This window comes from Neofelis nebulosa, chromosome 11 (assembly GCF_028018385.1).
Source record: "Neofelis nebulosa isolate mNeoNeb1 chromosome 11, mNeoNeb1.pri, whole genome shotgun sequence".
NCBI classification, from domain to species: Eukaryota; Metazoa; Chordata; class Mammalia; order Carnivora; family Felidae; genus Neofelis; species Neofelis nebulosa.
The window spans coordinates 28,272,119-28,289,223 of NC_080792.1; the positions used below are offsets into that span (position 1 = coordinate 28,272,119).

The 17,105-nt window shown below is 41.9% G+C and overlaps 1 protein-coding gene across 1 annotated transcript in view; it reads left to right on the forward strand.

The window, feature by feature from the left end:
- PSTPIP2 (proline-serine-threonine phosphatase interacting protein 2) overlaps nucleotides 1-17,105 on the forward strand; it is a 77,865-nt gene that overhangs the window by 14,648 nt on the left and 46,112 nt on the right. The gene's annotated exons all lie outside the window — the stretch shown is intronic.

Genomic DNA, 17,105 nt, shown 5'->3' on the forward strand with positions numbered 1-17,105 from the left:
GTTGGTTAAGTGTTCTACTTCGGCTCAGGTCATGAGCTCATGCTTGTGGGTTTGAGCCCCGCGTTGGGCTCTGTGCTGACAGCTCAGAGCCTAGAGCCTGCTTCAGATTCTGTGTCTCCCTCTCTCTCTACCCCTTCCCTGCTCATGCTCTGTCTCTCTATCTCTCAAAATAAATAAACATTAAAAAAATTTTTTTAAAGTGTATTGTTAGTGATTTAGTACTTTTCCCCATTTTGTCCTCCATGCATAGGTATAATCATACCGTATGTACTATTTTGTATTCTACTGTTTCCATATAATAAATAAAATATAAATATAAGAAAGTATCAAAAGTTTATCTATTGCTATCTACTTTTCTCAACAATCATTTAAAAATATTATAATTGATGAAACTATCTTCTTGCTGTTTGACATTTATATAATTTCTGAAGTTGTCTATAATAAATAATGTGCTGCACATCTTCATTTATTTAGGATATTTAAAAATTGGAATCTTTGGGGCATCTGGGTGGCTCAGTCAGTTGAGCCTCCAACTTCAGCTCAGGTCATTTCAGTTTGTGAGTTTAAGCCCCGTGTCTGGCTCTATGCCGACAGCTCGGAGCCTGGAGCCTGCTTTGGATTCTGTGTCTCCCCCTCTCTCTGCACCTCCCCCATTTGCGTTTTCTCTCTCTGTCTCTCTGTCTCTGTCTCTCTCTCTCTCAAAAATAAATAAACATTAACAAATTTTTAAAAAAGTAAAAAATGGAATCTTTAAATATCTGTTTCTGGAAATTCATGAAGGAATTTGTCACCGCTCAACTGTTTTACTATGTTTCTCTGATGAGATCACTCCCTCTCTTTCCATGGTGTTAATTTCATACCTTTTCCACGCTACTCAGACCTCTACTTCCTTCCCATATGCTCACTCTGTTTTGATGATCTTGCTTCCTACTCCATGGAGAAGCCAGACACCAGCTGGTGAAAGCTCATTTACCTTCTGTATAAATAGGATTAGGTTTGGCCATGAGTAACAGAAAACCCAGAACAACAGTGGCCTAGACAAGGACAGTGTTTATTTCTTTTTTTTTTTAACGTTTATTTATTTTTGAGACAGAGAGAGACAGAGCATGAACGGGGGAGGGGCAGAGAGAGAGGGAGACACAGAATCGGAAGCAGGCTCCAGGCTCTGAGCCATCAGCCCAGAGCCCGACGCGGGGCTCGAACTCGCGGGGCTCGAACTCGCGGGGCTCGAACTCGCGGGGCTCGAACTCGCGGGGCTCGAACTCGCGGGGCTCGAACTCACGGACCGCGAGATCGTGACCTGAGCCGAAGTCGGACGCTTAACCGACTGCGCCACCCAGGCGCCCCGACAGTGTTTATTTCTATCTCACATACACAAAGTCCCTAGCCAGAGCTAGGCATGGCAGGAACGATACCCCTGCCTGCTTACTCCAGCGGTACCTGGTTCAATGCCTGGTACATAATGGATTTGACGTAGGCAGGGTGGGTCCCAGGACCCAGAGGGGGTCACACAGGACCAGCCAAGAGGGTCACTGGTTTTGTGCAGGACAGAAATCAGCACTGGCTGGCTTAGTTGCAAGAGCATGCAACTGTTGATCTTGAGGTCATGAGTTCGAGCCCCATGTTGGGTGTAGAGATTACTATAAAAAAAAAGAAGAAAAGAAAAGAAAAAAATCAAACAGGAACCTGAAGGAAGTGAAAGCAGAGTTTGTTGAATACTGTCAGTGATAGCACATAGCAGATTGAGTGTCTGGGAGACTTGGAAAAGAAAGGAGAGTGAGTCTCTCCATTGCTCGGGGTTAGGGCTTATATTGGAAACGGTTTCAAGGTACGTGTTCCTTCAGGAATCCACAGTAGGGTCCCCTCAAAGGCGAGTATCAGGTGAATAATAGGTGCTATTTCTTAAATCACTGAAGGTAGGGAGGATTGGTGTCAGCATCGGCAGAGGTTGGTTTGAAGCTAATGTCCTGGGACATGTTTGGGCTTCGGTTCTTCTTAGATGATAAAGTGTTTGGGAGCCTAGGACAAGAATCCAAGAATGATTAACTTTCCTGCCTCTCTCTTGGAGTGGGAACATGGATAGCAGCTTGGTTCATTCAGATGCGAGGTGAAATATAGAACATGAGTAAATGGGGCCTAGCAGAGAAACAGCAGAGACGGAGCCTTTCTAAAAATGGAGCTGCTCTCTTTCCCTGTCTCAGATTCACAGATTACTGTGAATTCACAGATTACTATCTGTTGAATGAAAATCGCGTTCATTTACAGTAGGACACTTAAAAACTTTTGGTGTAGGGGCGCCTGGGTGGCGCAGTCGGTTAAGCGTCCGACTTCAGCCAGGTCACGATCTCGCGGTCCGTGAGTTCGAGCCCCGCGTCGGGCTCTGGGCTGATGGCTCGGAGCCTGGAGCCTGCTTCCGATTCTGTGTCTCCCTCTCTCTCTGCCCCTCCCCCGTTCATGCTCTGTCTCTCTCTGTCCCAAAAATAAATAAAAAACGTTGAAAAAAAAAAAAAATTAAAAAAAAAAAAAAAAAAAAAACTTTTGGTGTATATATAAAGTGATTTCTTAGAGAGCAGATGTATTCTCAATGTCTCCAATAATATCCCAAGGTACTATTTCTACTACCTCAGTCATGGCCAGTGTGGTTTCTTCCCTGCCCATTTAATAAGCAAAAACAGGTGCCTCATTAAACTTGCATTTGTGTTTTTACCACCAGGGAGAGTGAGCCTTTGTTTACTTCCATGTTCTATTTCCTCTTTTATGAATTGTTTTGTTTCTTTCCTTGTGCTTTGCTTATGAATCTACGTAAGCTATAAAAAATGATAAAGGTATTGTTTGTTATTTACTACAAATATTTGAAAGCACATTCTCACATCTACATATGTATGTGTATACATATGTGTGTTGTGCATGTGATTCACATCTTCTGGCCTCCAGTAAATACCGTGTGCAGTAGTGAGGGCGGTCCTGAGGCCCTCAAGCCTCTGTGTCGGACATTCTTGGGTTGGAATCCCAGCTCTGCTCCTTTTAAGCTGAGGGATATGCCTTGTTCAAATTACTCAACTTTCCTAAGCTTCGTATTCTCCTCTGTAAAATGATCATTATACTTAAAATGTATACATATTTTGCAAATGCTTTATACAGTCAAGTGTGTTGAGCTAATCTTTTGTGATTTCATCTATTATATACCAAAGTTTAAAAACTTCTCCCCATGCTTGATAAACATTTAATTATTTTTCTTTGAACTTTTCTACGGTTAAAGTTTTACTCAATAGTTAATTGTCTTTTTGGATGAGTCCCAGGTGTTCTGACATTTGCAGAAGCCAGAGATCTGTGTGACCTCTAAAGTCAGGAGAAGATTGACTCCTGCCCTCAGTGGGCCTACGCTCTTGTCAGGGGGCAAACACACATGTATGATCCCGATGGGAAATAGGCTGACCTACTCTCCTCACGCTAAGAGGTGTGGGTTAGCAGAGTAGGATTATGGAGTAGGCCCAGCTGGGTGGGTGCCATGGGCCACCAGTCCCTAAAAAGCGCTAAGATAGCACTGGGCATGTGATAACATGGGAAAAATCTGTGTTTCCAGAACACCTCAAGGGAGGGTAAGGCTTGGCACAGGGCTGGAAGGAATACTTAAATAGGCTGCTTGGGGTAGGGGGACCGAGCCTCTGCCCCTACCTGCAGGCCCTGCTTGAATGACAACAGTTGACAGATCGATGTCCTCTGACAGGCTGGAGCCTGGTTTCGGGCATAGTTTTGCTGGGTGATGGATGCAAGAGGAAACACTGTATGGTCACTGTAGTCTTTCCTCTCCACTCTTGCCTTACAGGGCTGATCCGATTCTACTCCAATTTGAACACTAGTTTTTCTATTTAAAGAATAGCTGCTTAAGGTGACAGGTCCATAAAGGGCCACAAATGTCTGAAAACCCTAGAAATACAGTCCCTTTACTGCTCCAGGCCTTGGTTGCCCTGCCTCTTGGAAACTGCTCTGAGGATATACTCTTTAAAAAAAAATTTTTTTTTAATGTTTATTTTTTGAGAGAGAGACAGAGAGACAGAGCATGATTGGGGGAGGGGCAGAGAGAGAGGGAGACACAGAATCCGAAGCAGGCTCCAGGCTCTGAGCTGTCAGCACAGAGCCTGATGTGGGGCTTGAACCCACAAACCATGAGATCGTGACCTGAGCTGAAGTCGGATGCTTAACCGACTGAGCCACCCAGGCACCCTGGGATATACTCTTTTTTTATCAAACACAGGCACTAAACTTTCTCCCTCCCAAGACAGCCAGGTCTTGAACAAGGGGTCCAAAAAGACCTTAGTTCTCTGGGATAAAAAGTATTTCTCTAGGCCTTTGTCAGCACTTCTACTGATGGTCAGGTCTGGAGATCTGAACAGTTGACCAGTCCTGTGGGTTGTCCCCAGCTCAGCCTTCATCCAACTGTCCTATGCTAGCACCTACCTGTTTAATCAGGATTCCCATCTAATTCCTGCCAGAAGAGTGGTTGGTTTTTTTTTTTTTTTTTTTTTTTTTTTTTTTTTTTAATTTATTTTTGGGACAGAGAGAGACAGAGCATGAACGGGGGAGGGGCAGAGAGAGAGGGAGACACAGAATCGGAAACAGGCTCCAGGCTCCGAGCCATCAGCCCAGAGCCTGACGCGGGGCTCGAACTCACGGACCGGGAGATCGTGACCTGGCTGAAGTCGGATGCTTAACCGACTGCGCCACCCAGGCGCCCCAAGAGTGGTTGGTTTTGATTCTGACCAGCTGTTGTTTAGGGCCATCATCTTGGCCAGCAGGCTTCTCCCTGGCTGACACCAGCTGTATTTCCCTTTCCTGGGCTGAATAGGTGGAGAGTCTGTATATGAGAGACCATGGTGTTCTCCTAGATATCCTTAGCTCTGAGTCAAAGGCAGGAAATATGATGCAAATCAAGGCACCTGCCATTGAGCCATGTGGCCACTTCTGCAGACACTGAACTGAAGGGCCCCAGGACCCAAGAACTTGGGTCAGCAAGCCAGAAGCCTGTCTGCTCTCCAGGGCAAAGAAACGAGTCCTGTGGACAGGGTTTCAGATAGGGAAGCTGGAAAGACCAGGGGGCTCAAGAGAGGCTGAAGGTACAAGACCGCAACTAATGGATGGACCGCAACAGATGGAATTGTGGTCGATTCCATGGGAACCCGGGAAGTGGGGAGGGAGAGGCCACCAGCTAAGGGCAGCTGCAGTCCTCCCGGCCACGGCTCCGTATTGGCTCCGTATCGTTTGGGATCTACATCCGACACTACCTCAGACTAAGTGAGTGCCTTGCCCAAAGCCACTCAGCTAACCGCTCTGAACTTGAGCTTCCTGTTTTGCAATGAGGACAATACTGTCTGGGCAGCCTAAAACTAGGACCATTCTGTGTCTCAGATGATAAGATAGATTCTAGTTGTGTTAAAGACGTGGAACTGTTGGTAATGCATTTGTATATCGATATTGTAGCGCTTTGCTTTTTTTTTTTTGCAGTTAATTTTTTTTTTTTTTTTTAAATTTTTTTTTTCAACATTTTTTATTTATTTTTGGGACAGAGAGAGACAGAGCATGAACAGGGGAGGGGCAGAGAGAGAGGGAGACACAGAATCGGAAACAGGCTCCAGGCTCCGAGCCATCGGCCCAGAGCCCGACGCGGGGCTCGAACTCACGGACCGCGAGATCGTGACCTGGCTGAAGTCGGACGCTCAACCGACTGCGCCACCCAGGCGCCCCTGCAGTTAATTTTAAAAATTGAGATAATTCATGAAAATGGGTGGAAATAACTTTAAAATTTTTAAGGAATTGTTAGAACAAGTGAAATATAGTCCCTAATCCCTAAAAATTGTCATTTACAGCAAGCAGCAAGAAAGGTATTTGTAATACATTAACTTAGAAAAAGATACTACCAATTCGTAAAATAAGACCTCCTCATTTTTTTAAGTTTATTTATTTATTTTGAGAGAGAAAGAAAGCATGAGCGGGGGAAGGGCAGAGAGAGAGAGGGAAAGAGAGAGAATCCAGGATAATCTCTCCATTTCAGGGTCCTTAATGTAATGACATCTGGGAAGTCCCTTTGCCATGTGAGGTAATGTGTTTACAAGCTCCAGGGATTCTGACTTGGATATTTTTGGGGGCGGGCCGTTGTTCTGCCTAGAACATAGGGTGATTGGATAGTCACTCCATGTGTTTGGGGGACAGAGTGATCACTGGGGGCTTCTCTGGAAAGATGACATTTGAGCTGAGATGTGAAGGGTAAGGTCCAGCCAGCCTTCCGGAGCGCTGAGGGAAGGGGAGACGAAGCAGCGAGGAAAGGGCCTGGCGTGTTTGAGGAACAGAAAGATCAGTGTGGCTTCAGCAGGAAGCAGGCAGGATTGCTGGGAATCAGTTTGACAAAAGCCAATTTGCTGAAATGATCAAGTCACTAAAGTCCTGCTTCTAGTAATTACCTAGAAAGCTAAAGCATGCTGTGTTATCGAGGGTAATTTCAAGAATCTTTAAAATTAATAGGTTTTATTATTTAGTGCAGTTTTAGGTTTACAGAAAAATTGAACAAAAGTACAGAGTTCCCATATTGCTCCCTCCCATCCCAGTTTCCCCCTCTATTAATATCTTGCATTAGTATGGTACATTTGCTACTCTTGCTGCACCAATATGGATGCATTATTATTAGCTAAAGTGCATAGTTTATGTTAAGGTTCACTGTGTTTTATAGGTTTTGACAAATGCATTATGTCATCTATCCTCCATCATATCATACAGAATTGTTCCACTGACTTGAAGAACCCCCTGTTCATCCTTCCATCCCTCCTTCTGAACCCCTGACAACCACTGACCTCTTTGTTGTCTCCAGTTTTGCTTTTTCCAGAATGTCATGTAGTTGGAATCATACAGTACGTGGCCTTTTCAGATTGGCTTCTTTCACTTAGCAGTATTGAAGATTCTCTCATGTCTTTTTGTGGCTGGATGCCTCACTTCCTCCTATTGCTGAATAATATTCCCTGGTGTGGATGTACCACAATTTGTTTATCCACCTGCCTACTGAGGGACATCTTGGTTGCTTCCAATTTGGCGCAGTTAAGAATAAAGCTGGTATAGGGGCGCCTGGGTGGCTCAGTCGGTTGAGCGACCGACTTCGGCTCAGGTCATGATCTCACGGTTTGTGAGTTCGAGCCCCGCGTCTGGCTCTGTGCTGACGGCTCGGAGCCTGGAGCTTGCTTCGGATTCTGTGTCTCCCTCCCTCTCTGCCCCTCCGCGACTCACGCTCTGTCTCTCTCTGTCTCAGAAATAAATAAACATTAAAAAAAAAAAAAGAATAAAGCTGGTATAGGGGCACCTGGGTGGCTCAGTCAGTTGAGCGTCCAACTTCAGCTCAGGTCATGATCTCACAGCTTGAGGGTTCCAGCCCTGTGTTGGGCTCTGTGCTGAACTCAGAGCTCGGAGCCTTCTTTGGATTCTGTGTCTCCCCCTCTCTCTGTCCCTCCCCTGCTCGTGCACTGTCTCTCTCTGTCTCTCAAAAATAAATAAACATTAAAAAAACTTAAAGAATAAGGTTGGTATATACGTTCATATGTAGGTTTGTATGGACACAAGTTTTCAGCTCACTTTAGTTAAAATATGGTTTCAATGAATCAGATTCATTGGTCTAGTTCAGCTGAATGTCATTTTAACATGTGTTATTTCACGTCTAAGGTGCCTGAGTGTCCTCTGTGCTCAAAATTCATGCAAAATGCTCCTTGGATTAGGCTGGGTAAGAAATCAGTGAGTTAGAGGGGAAAAGTCAGTGGACTTAGGAGAATGTGTACTGGAAGAAATACTTGGTATTTGCTTCTAGAATTCTGACATTTAAGACATGTGTTAAATCTGAAATTTGAATAAGACATTCTCATTCCCAAAAGTCATGGACCCGAAGTACAGAAAATCCAAAACATATTGAACTTGAGCTGGCCTAGTGCCATTGCAGTGGCGAAGCCAAAGATAAACTAAAAGTAAAACTTAACCAAATCTAAATAAAAACTTTGAGGAAAAAGCCCTCAAAGACAACACAAATTGTCATCAATTTTACAGAGTCTCTAGGAACAAGTAGAAACAAGAGTCACATATTTCCGGGGTCAGGGAAGGCTGAATCACTGAGAGATAGAGGATGAGTAATTTCTGGACTACAAAGAATCATTACTTAGTATTATCCCTACAAACAAAGTTAGTCATCCTGATGGGCACATTTGGAGATCATTGCATTTATTTGCATATTTTTGGTTGGGTAACATTTTTTTGCATTTATGTACTTCTGTTCATGTTAAGAATATAATGATCAGTCAAATTGTAACCTAAGCCTCCATTCCTTCATTTGTAAAAGGATGGAAATGAATTATGTGGTTTAGCTCTAAGATGCTCTCAAATACAGTAGCATTCTAAGGCTAGAATACTGTGGGAAAATAAATAGACTCTTTGACTACCTAGAATGTTTCGGACATGGGGTATTCTGCTTAATTCCACTTTCCGATCAATTGATAATTAACCCCGATTCGTTTTTGGTTTGAAATTTGTTAGAAATTATAAATCCACATCTTGGCGAATCCACATCCAGAGCACGTAAGGGATTTTTTTGAGGATTCTTCTGATTTAGGTGCTGGGGTTTCAGAAATGGAGACGGAGAACATGAAAGATGCTGAATAGGAATGAATGCACTTTGTTCTCATCAACATCACATAGTTTCTATTAGTTTGCAGTTTCTTGGCTTTAGATAAATTGTCATGGAAGAAATCCAGTCAGTTGACTATCTGGGTTACTGGGGTCTGAGATACGGCGTCCAGTCAGCGGCTGTGAAATGCATCCCAGACATTACTGCTGCAGGGATGTGGCTGCTTAAGAGGCTTCACAGTTATGTAGTGTCTTAAGACTTTGAGATTTATTCTCGTTTGCGTATTTGGTTTGCCTAGTAGGTGAACCAGAGGATAATAGATAGAGACTAAAAACCTTCAAAATTGTATTTCAGTGGGGATGTGACATGAAGGGTGTCAGAAGCTGGAGGGAATTTTTATGGACTGGACTCCAACTTCCCACGGGGAGCAAGAGGGAATACCAGTCAGCTAGAATAGTGACTGGATATTTCCCTGGGCGTGACCTACTTTGGTTTCCTGACTTAGTTCTCTTATTTGCTTTGACGGTGGTGGTAGTTCATTGGGTATTTGATCTGGCTGGCTTTTTTGGCTCTGCTGGCTGGACTGCTGGGGTTTAGAGAAACACTGTCCTGTTCCCTTGGTCCCCCATCTGAGGACCTACTTCAAATTTTAGGTATAACCACTTCCTGGCACTTGCTTGCTTTTCCAGGCCTGTGCAGTGTCTTGGGCATGTCTGGAGGATTCTCTAGGGAATGCTGTGGACCAGGAGGAAGACTTGAGTCTGTATTTCTGGACATTGATGTACCACTGATTGCTGCTCAGTTCAGCAGCACATGTACTAAAATTGGAACAATGCACCACTGATTTTACCCTGTGATATATACAGTCACGCACCTCTCAGGGGTAAACTATAGAAGTTCAACTTGTATTTATTAACTGGAAAAGCGTTAGCACTAACATTAGCAGTGCCCTTAGCTGTGGTCTAATGTTCCTCATGAATTGAAACACCCACCTTCGATTCTTAGATTTTTCTCTCCCTGTGGATTTGTAAGTCAAATTTCTCATGTCCCTGAAGGATGTGTGTGTGTGTGTGTGTGTGTGTGTGTGAAACAGAGAGAGAGAGAGAGAGAGGGAGGGAGGGAGGGGGAGAGGCAGATTTAGATCATATTGAAGGTTAGATGGGTAATGCTGAACATTGGCCAACTTTCTGAACATTGATATCTTCTAAATCTTATGCCTTCTATGTTAAATTTAGAGGGATATTCGTCTTTCACAAAGTCATGGTCTCAACATACATAATATAAATTTTCTGTAGTAAAATGTGAAGTTGTTCCTTTTTTTATGTTCAGTTTTGTTATGAGGAGTCCAAATAGTTCAGAAATAGAGGTTGCCACTAATAAATGTGTGGTGTGTTTCCTTCCGGACTTTTGTCTCTGTATTTATATACAATGTAGTTATGCATTTTTCTTAACAAATATGGACTCATTTATTATGGGCTTATATAGGAACCTTTCATTTGTCTCATGATAATATATTGTGGATATCTTTTTGTTACTATGTATAATTCTATTTTATTCTAGTATCTAAAGAAACTTGTGATTATGCTGGGCCCACCTGGATAATCCAGGATCATCTCCCCCTCTCAAGATCTTTAACCTAATTGCACCAGCAAAGCCCTTTTTGTCATGTAGGGAAATATATTCATAGGTTCTGGGGCTTAGACAGGGGTGTCATTTGGGGTCATTATTCAGTCTGTCATACTGGTGTTTTCTAGGTGTCTCCGCGGTAAAATTACTGCTTTCCCTTTTGTAAGTAATGAATAACTAATGTAATTATATAAAATAATGTAATTAATAAGTAGCTTAAGGGGGGATACATTGAAATTATCTAAATGTACTGCTTGCCTCAAACTTTTATCCATTAGTTTTTAACATCCATTGGTGATTCTTGCCTGAATGAATTATTAAGGGGTGGTCATTAAAAATTTTTAACAGTTTTGTTGAGGAATAATTGACATGTAATAAACTGCCTGTGTTTCATTTTTATTTATTTATTTATTTAGTTTTTAATTAAAAATTTTTTTTTAACATTTATTTATTTTTAAGAGACAGAGAGAGAGCATGAGCAGGGTAGGGGCAGAGAGACAGAAGGAGACACAGAATCTTAAGCAGGCTCCAGGCTCTGAGCTATCAGCACAGAGCCTGATGTGGGGCTCAAACCCACAAACTGTGAGATCACGACCTGAGCCGAAGTCAGATGCACAACCGACTGAGCCACCCAGGCACCCCTCATTTTTATTTTTTTTTTAAAGAATTAAAAAAAAAATTTTAACGTTTATTTATTATTGAGAGACAGAGAGACACAGAACCTGAGCAGGGGAGGGGGAAAGAGAGGGGAAGACACAGAATCTGAAGTAGGTTCCAGGCTCTGAGCTGTCAGCACAGAGCCTGACGCGGGGCTCGAACTCACAAACTGTGAGATCATGACCTGAGCCAAAGTCAGTTGCTTAACCAACTGAGCCACCCAGGCACCCCTAAAAAAATTTTTTTTAAATGTTTATTCATTTTTTGAGAGAGAGAGAGAATGTGCCTGTGTGCATGTGAGTGAGTGGGGGAGGGGCAGAGAGAGAGGGAGACACAGAGTCTGAAACAGGCTCCAGACTTTGGGCTGTCAGCACAGAGCCTGGCGTGGGGCTTGAGATCTTGACCTGAGCTGAGGTTGTACCGATGGAGCCACCCAGGCGCCCCTAAACTGCCTGTGTTTTTATAAAGTTTAACGGTTTTCACATATGTCTACCACCCATGAAACCATCCCCACAGTTAAGCTTGTGAACCTATTCATCACCCCCAAGGTTTCCTCACACCCCTTTGAAATTCCTCTAACCTCACCTGCCTCTCTCAGGCAACCACCACTCTGCTCTCTGTCCCTGTATATTAGCTGCGTTTTCTAGAATTTGTATAATCCAAACACAGCAAGAGCTCTTTTTTTGGCCTGGCTTCTTTCATTTACCATATTTATTTTGAGTTTCATCCATGTTATTGTATTAATAGTTTGTTCTTTTTAGTTACTAAATAAGATTCCATTTTATGGACATGGACATGTGACAGTTTGTTTATCCATTGATCGTTGATGGACGTTTGAGTTGTTTACAGTTTTTAGCTATTACAAATAAAACTGCTATGAACATTTGGGGCTCCTGGGTGGCTCAGTTGGTTAAGTGTCTGACTTTGGCTCAGGTCGTGATCTCATGGTTCGTGGGTTTGAGCCTGTGTCGGGCTCTGTGCTGACAGCTCAGAGACTGGAGCCTGCCTTGGATTCTGTGTCTCCCTCTCTCTTTGCCCCTCCCCCCACACTCTGTCTCTCTCTTTCTCAAAAATAAATAAACATTAAAAAAATAAAAAAACTGCTATGAACATTCATGTACATCTTTGTATGGTGATTTTCTGATTCCATCTATTATAATGAAGTTGGCATTCTACTGTAGGGAAGAGCTTTCTCTCCTCTCTCTCTCTCTTTATTAGTATGCATACAGGGATTCTTATTTCATTCGATGGATATAGTATGTTACCATCATGATTTCTCTTGATGCTCAAATTTTTCTGGATTTGGATAGCAAGGGGTCCCTCTAAACTGGGTTGTGTGCCCTAGATTTTGTGTCCTTTAGATATATTCCCATCATTCTTTGAGCACTCCTCGCTTTCTGGGACAAGATGTTATAGGCTTAATAGCTAATTTCTCTGCCACAGTCCTAGAACCTGCTATTTCTCCAAAGAGCCCCGTTTCCTTTTAGTAGAGAATAGGATTTAGAAAGCAGTATTTGTGCTGTGGGTGTGCTCATTGCTACCTGGAATTCATTGTTTCTAGGCTCTTTCAACAGAGTGAGGAAACATGTATGCATAACAATACCTCCAGTTCCATTACAACATCACAAGGTTATTCTAGCCTTCTCCCACTTGCTGCATTTTCCAGAGGTATGCTGGTAAATGTTTAACAACTTCTCCAGTAGATAAACTTTAATCTATACTTTGCAGCATTTGCCAATTTCCGCGGTGTAAAAACTCCCTCCATGGCCATTTTCAAACCACCAACATGACATCACTGAACAGGGAGTTAGGAAGAGATATACAGCATTGGTCCTCACTGGTGCGAGCCAGGTCTTGCATGCCACTGTAGGAGAAGTGGGCTCCTATTATCCGCAATATATTTGCTCATTTCCTAAATGAGCCCTAAAACACATAGAAAGTAGTTTCAGGATTGCTAACCAATACCATTGGGAGAAACAAGCTAGCGTTTAATGCGTCTAACTCCTTTGGCTTAGGATGAGAGCACATTGTCAGAATAGGGTGGCTAAAGTTACCTGGGTTGGTTCTACCTCCCTCTCCTTTAGTGTGGTGATTTTATTTATTCAAATGAGGTTAGGTTTGTTTATTTCTCTTTGTATTCCATTAGCTAGGTTTCTCCCTTACTTGTGTATGTTTCTAGTGTTTTCCACTGTGTAAAATATTAACAATTTCAAAAGTTAGAACAACTTAGAAAGGTGTACCCAGAGGTGCCTGGGTGGCTCAATTAGTTAAGTGTCTGACTCTTGATTTCGGGTCAGGTCATGATCTCACAGTTCGTGGGTTGGAGCCCCTGCTTGGGATTCTCTCTCTCTCCCTCTCTCTCTGCCCCTCCTCTGCACGCACATGCATGCTCTCTCTCTCTCAAAATAAATACACTTGATCTTATCCAAAAGGCCGAGAGTGATCTCTCTCAAAATAAGTAAATAAACTTTAAAAAATAAAAAAAGTGTACCCAGAGAAGCATCACTTTCGCCCCCTCCTTCTATCCCAATTCTACTCCTGTCTTGTCCTTTCTGATCCCACTTACCCTGTGTAAGTGACTAATTTCATTAATTTCTGGTTTATCTTCTCTGTTTCTTTTGTACAAATGAGTAGATACATATATGTATATTCTCATTTTCTTTTCTTTCTTATGCAAAAGGCAGTATACTACATAGAATAGCCATGAAATCGGAAACGTGTGTGTTTTTGTTTTACTTTTTATGACTGAAACTCCTCGATTGCTTCTGGGACATGCTAATGATAGGTGTATTCCATGAAAATCAGAAACATGAATCCCTTGAAACAATGCAAAGGCGCATGTGCAGGGGTTGATAGAAATGCTGTATTGATAAGTTATGTTCATAACAGTTTTGCATAATGCATTAAACTATGCATTGCTAATCAAGGACAGTACGTTCAACATATCATATGATATCATTGAAAACTTTGTAATGTAATAGCAATTAATCATTTCTTACGTATATTAGCCTATGCTTCCAGACTTTGGGACCACGCTGAAGCTACCCTCTTGCCCTTTGCTGTTTTAGCTTTAAAAAATACAGACTGAGAGAACCTAGGTAGCTCAGTTGGTTAAGGTCTGACTCTTGATTTTGGCTCAGGTCATGATCTCCGGTGTTGAGATGAGCTGAGCGCAGAGCCTGCTTAACATTCTTTCTCCCTCTCCCTCTGCCCCTCTCTCTCTCTGCTTGCGTTCTCTCTCTCTCTCTCTCTCTCTCTCTCTCTCTCTCTCTCTCTCTCAGGGACAGAGCCTGATGTGGGGCTCGAACTCATGAACCACGAGTTCATGACCTGAGCCCAGATCAAGAGTCGGACACTCGATATACTGAACCACCCAGGTGCCCCTCATTCTTTTTTATAGAACTTCATTGTGAGGATATACCACTCTCCCTGTGTGTGAATATTTAGGTTGTTTGCAAAACTTTGTAATTGTAGACAGCACTTTGTTGGAGGTGTATCTTCAGGGTAAATTCCTACAAGTGGAATAGCTGGATAAAAAGGTAAACACACATGTACTTTGGTTATTATTGAATTCCCCTCTCAAAGTTTGAACCAATCTTCATTCTCACCAGCAATGCACAAGAGTGGCTGCTGCCGCAGTCTTGTCAACTGAATGTGTTTCCTCTTGTTAATTTTGCCATTCCAATGGGTGAGGTTAAGTTTCCATTTGCATTTCTCTTAAAAAAAATTTTTTTTTTACATTTATTCATTTTTGAGAGACAGAGCACAGTGGGGGAGGGGCAGAGAGAGAGAGAGACACAGAATCCGAAGCACGCTCCAGGCTCCGAGCTGCCAGCACAGAGCCTGATGTGGGGCTTGAACCCACAAAACCACGAGATCATGACCCGAGCTGAAGCCAGACGCCGAACCGACTGAGCCACCCAGGCGCCCTGCATTTCTCTTTTTTAATAGGTGAGGTTGTATGTATCTCTAAATATTTAAGGAACGCACACACACAGAGTAAATCATGTGTTCCATATCTTTTGCCCATTTTCTGATTCTTTTTCCATCAATTTTATTTTATTTTATTTATTTTTTTAATTAAAAAATTTTTAATTTTTTTTCTTTTCCATCAATTTTGAAGAATTATTTCTATGTCAGGGATATTAGCCCTTTAGTGGTGATTTAATTGCAAGTGTTTTCTCTTTGTCAGTTTTATGTTTATTCTTTATGTGTATTATTATTTTTTGCTATGAAAATGTTTTTATGTTTAGGTGGTCAGATGCATGAACTTTTTTTGTTGTTGCATTAGGATTTTCAGTCATAGTTAGAAAACCCTTTGGCATGTTTATCTCTAGCTCTTGCAGGTTTCATGTGTTTACATTGAGATCTCTGATCCATTTTGAATTATTTCTGGGTACATTGTGGGGTTTGTATCTGCTTTTACCATTTTCTAAATGGCTAACAGTTGTCCCAGCACCGCTTATGAAAAAGCTCATTTTTGCCCCAGTGATGTGAGATGCTACCTTCAGCATATATTACTTTTCTGTGTGTACTTGTGTCTATTTCTGGGCTTTATATTCTATGCCACTGGTCTGTTTGACTATTTATTATGCACCAGCCCCACAGGGTGTCAATGATGGAGGCTTTATAAAGTGTTTAAATGTCTGGTAGGGCTGGCTTCCCTTCAGAACTTTTCATTCTCAGTATTTTTCTGGCCATTTTTGCATTTTTATGATTTCCATATGAACTTTGTTTAACCACATAAGAAAAAACTTGTTGGTATTTTCGTTGGAATAGCATTACAGTTATAAGTTAACTAAGAATTGACATTTTTATGACACTGAGTCATCCTATCCAAGAACAAAGAATATCTTTCCATTTGTATCATATCATCTGCAAGTAGAAATGGTGGAGATGGTTTTATTTCTTTCATAGCTCCTATGCTTCTAATCAATTTACCCCCTCAAATCGCATTGGTTAATCCCTCTAGTATGAAGTGGAGAAAGGGGGCATTCTTGCCTTGTTCCCCATCTTAATACAAATAAATGCCTGCAGTGTTTCTCCTTTAAGTAGGATATGAGCTTTAGGCATAGGACATACAAATATATATAATCATTTTAAGAAAGTACCATCAGTTTCTTTTTTCTTGAGTTTCTTTCTTTTTTTTAAAAAAAAAATTTTTTTTAAACGTTTATTTATTTTTGAGACAGAGAGAGACAGAGCATGAACGGGGGAGGGTCAGAGAGAGGGAGACACAGAATCTGAAACAGGCTCCAGGCTCTGAGCTGTCAGCACAGAGCCCAACGCGGGGCTCGAACTCACTGACCGCGAGATCATGACCTGAGCTGAAGTCAGCCGCCCAACTGACTGAGCCACCCAGGCGCCCCTTGAGTTTCTTTTAAAATCAGCAATGGGTGTTGAATACTGTTGAAGGCTTTTTTGGCCTTGCATTTCATTGCTGTAATAAATTATGATGACCTTGTGGCTTAAAACAGCAGAAATGTATTCTTTCACAGTTCTGGAGGCCAAAAGCCCAACATCAGCATCAGTAAGATGAAATCAAGGTGTCAGCAGAGACATACTCCCTCTGGAGGTTGTAGGGAAGAATCTATTCCTTGACTTTCCCAGCTTCTGGTGGCTGCTGGTGTTTCTTGGCTTGTGACACATCACTCCAATCTTGGCTCCGTGGTCACATGGCTTTTCCTCCTAAGTGTCAAATCTCCCACTGCCATCTGTTTTATAAGAACACTTGTGATTGTGTTTAGGGCCCACCCAAATAATCCAGGATAATCTCTCTATTTCAATACTCTTAATGTAATCATATCAACAAAGACTTGGTTTCCATATGAGATAAGGTTCATGAAATCCTGGGATGAAGACCTGGGTATCTTTGGGATCTATTATTCAGTCTACCACGGGTATCTATGGAGAAAATCATGATTTTTCTGTTAGATTTATTGAAGTGTTTTATTAGATTAATAAATTTCCTAATATTCACCCAACTTTGCATTCCTGGAATAAATCCCACTTAGTCATGTTACATTCTTTTCAGAATGTGTTACTGAATTATTTTTGCTAATATTTTATTTAGAACATTTTGATTAATATTTATAAGTGATATTGGTCTTCAACTTCCTTTTTTGTACTCCACTGAGTTTAAGTATTGTGTTATACTTGCTTTGGAAAGTGAATT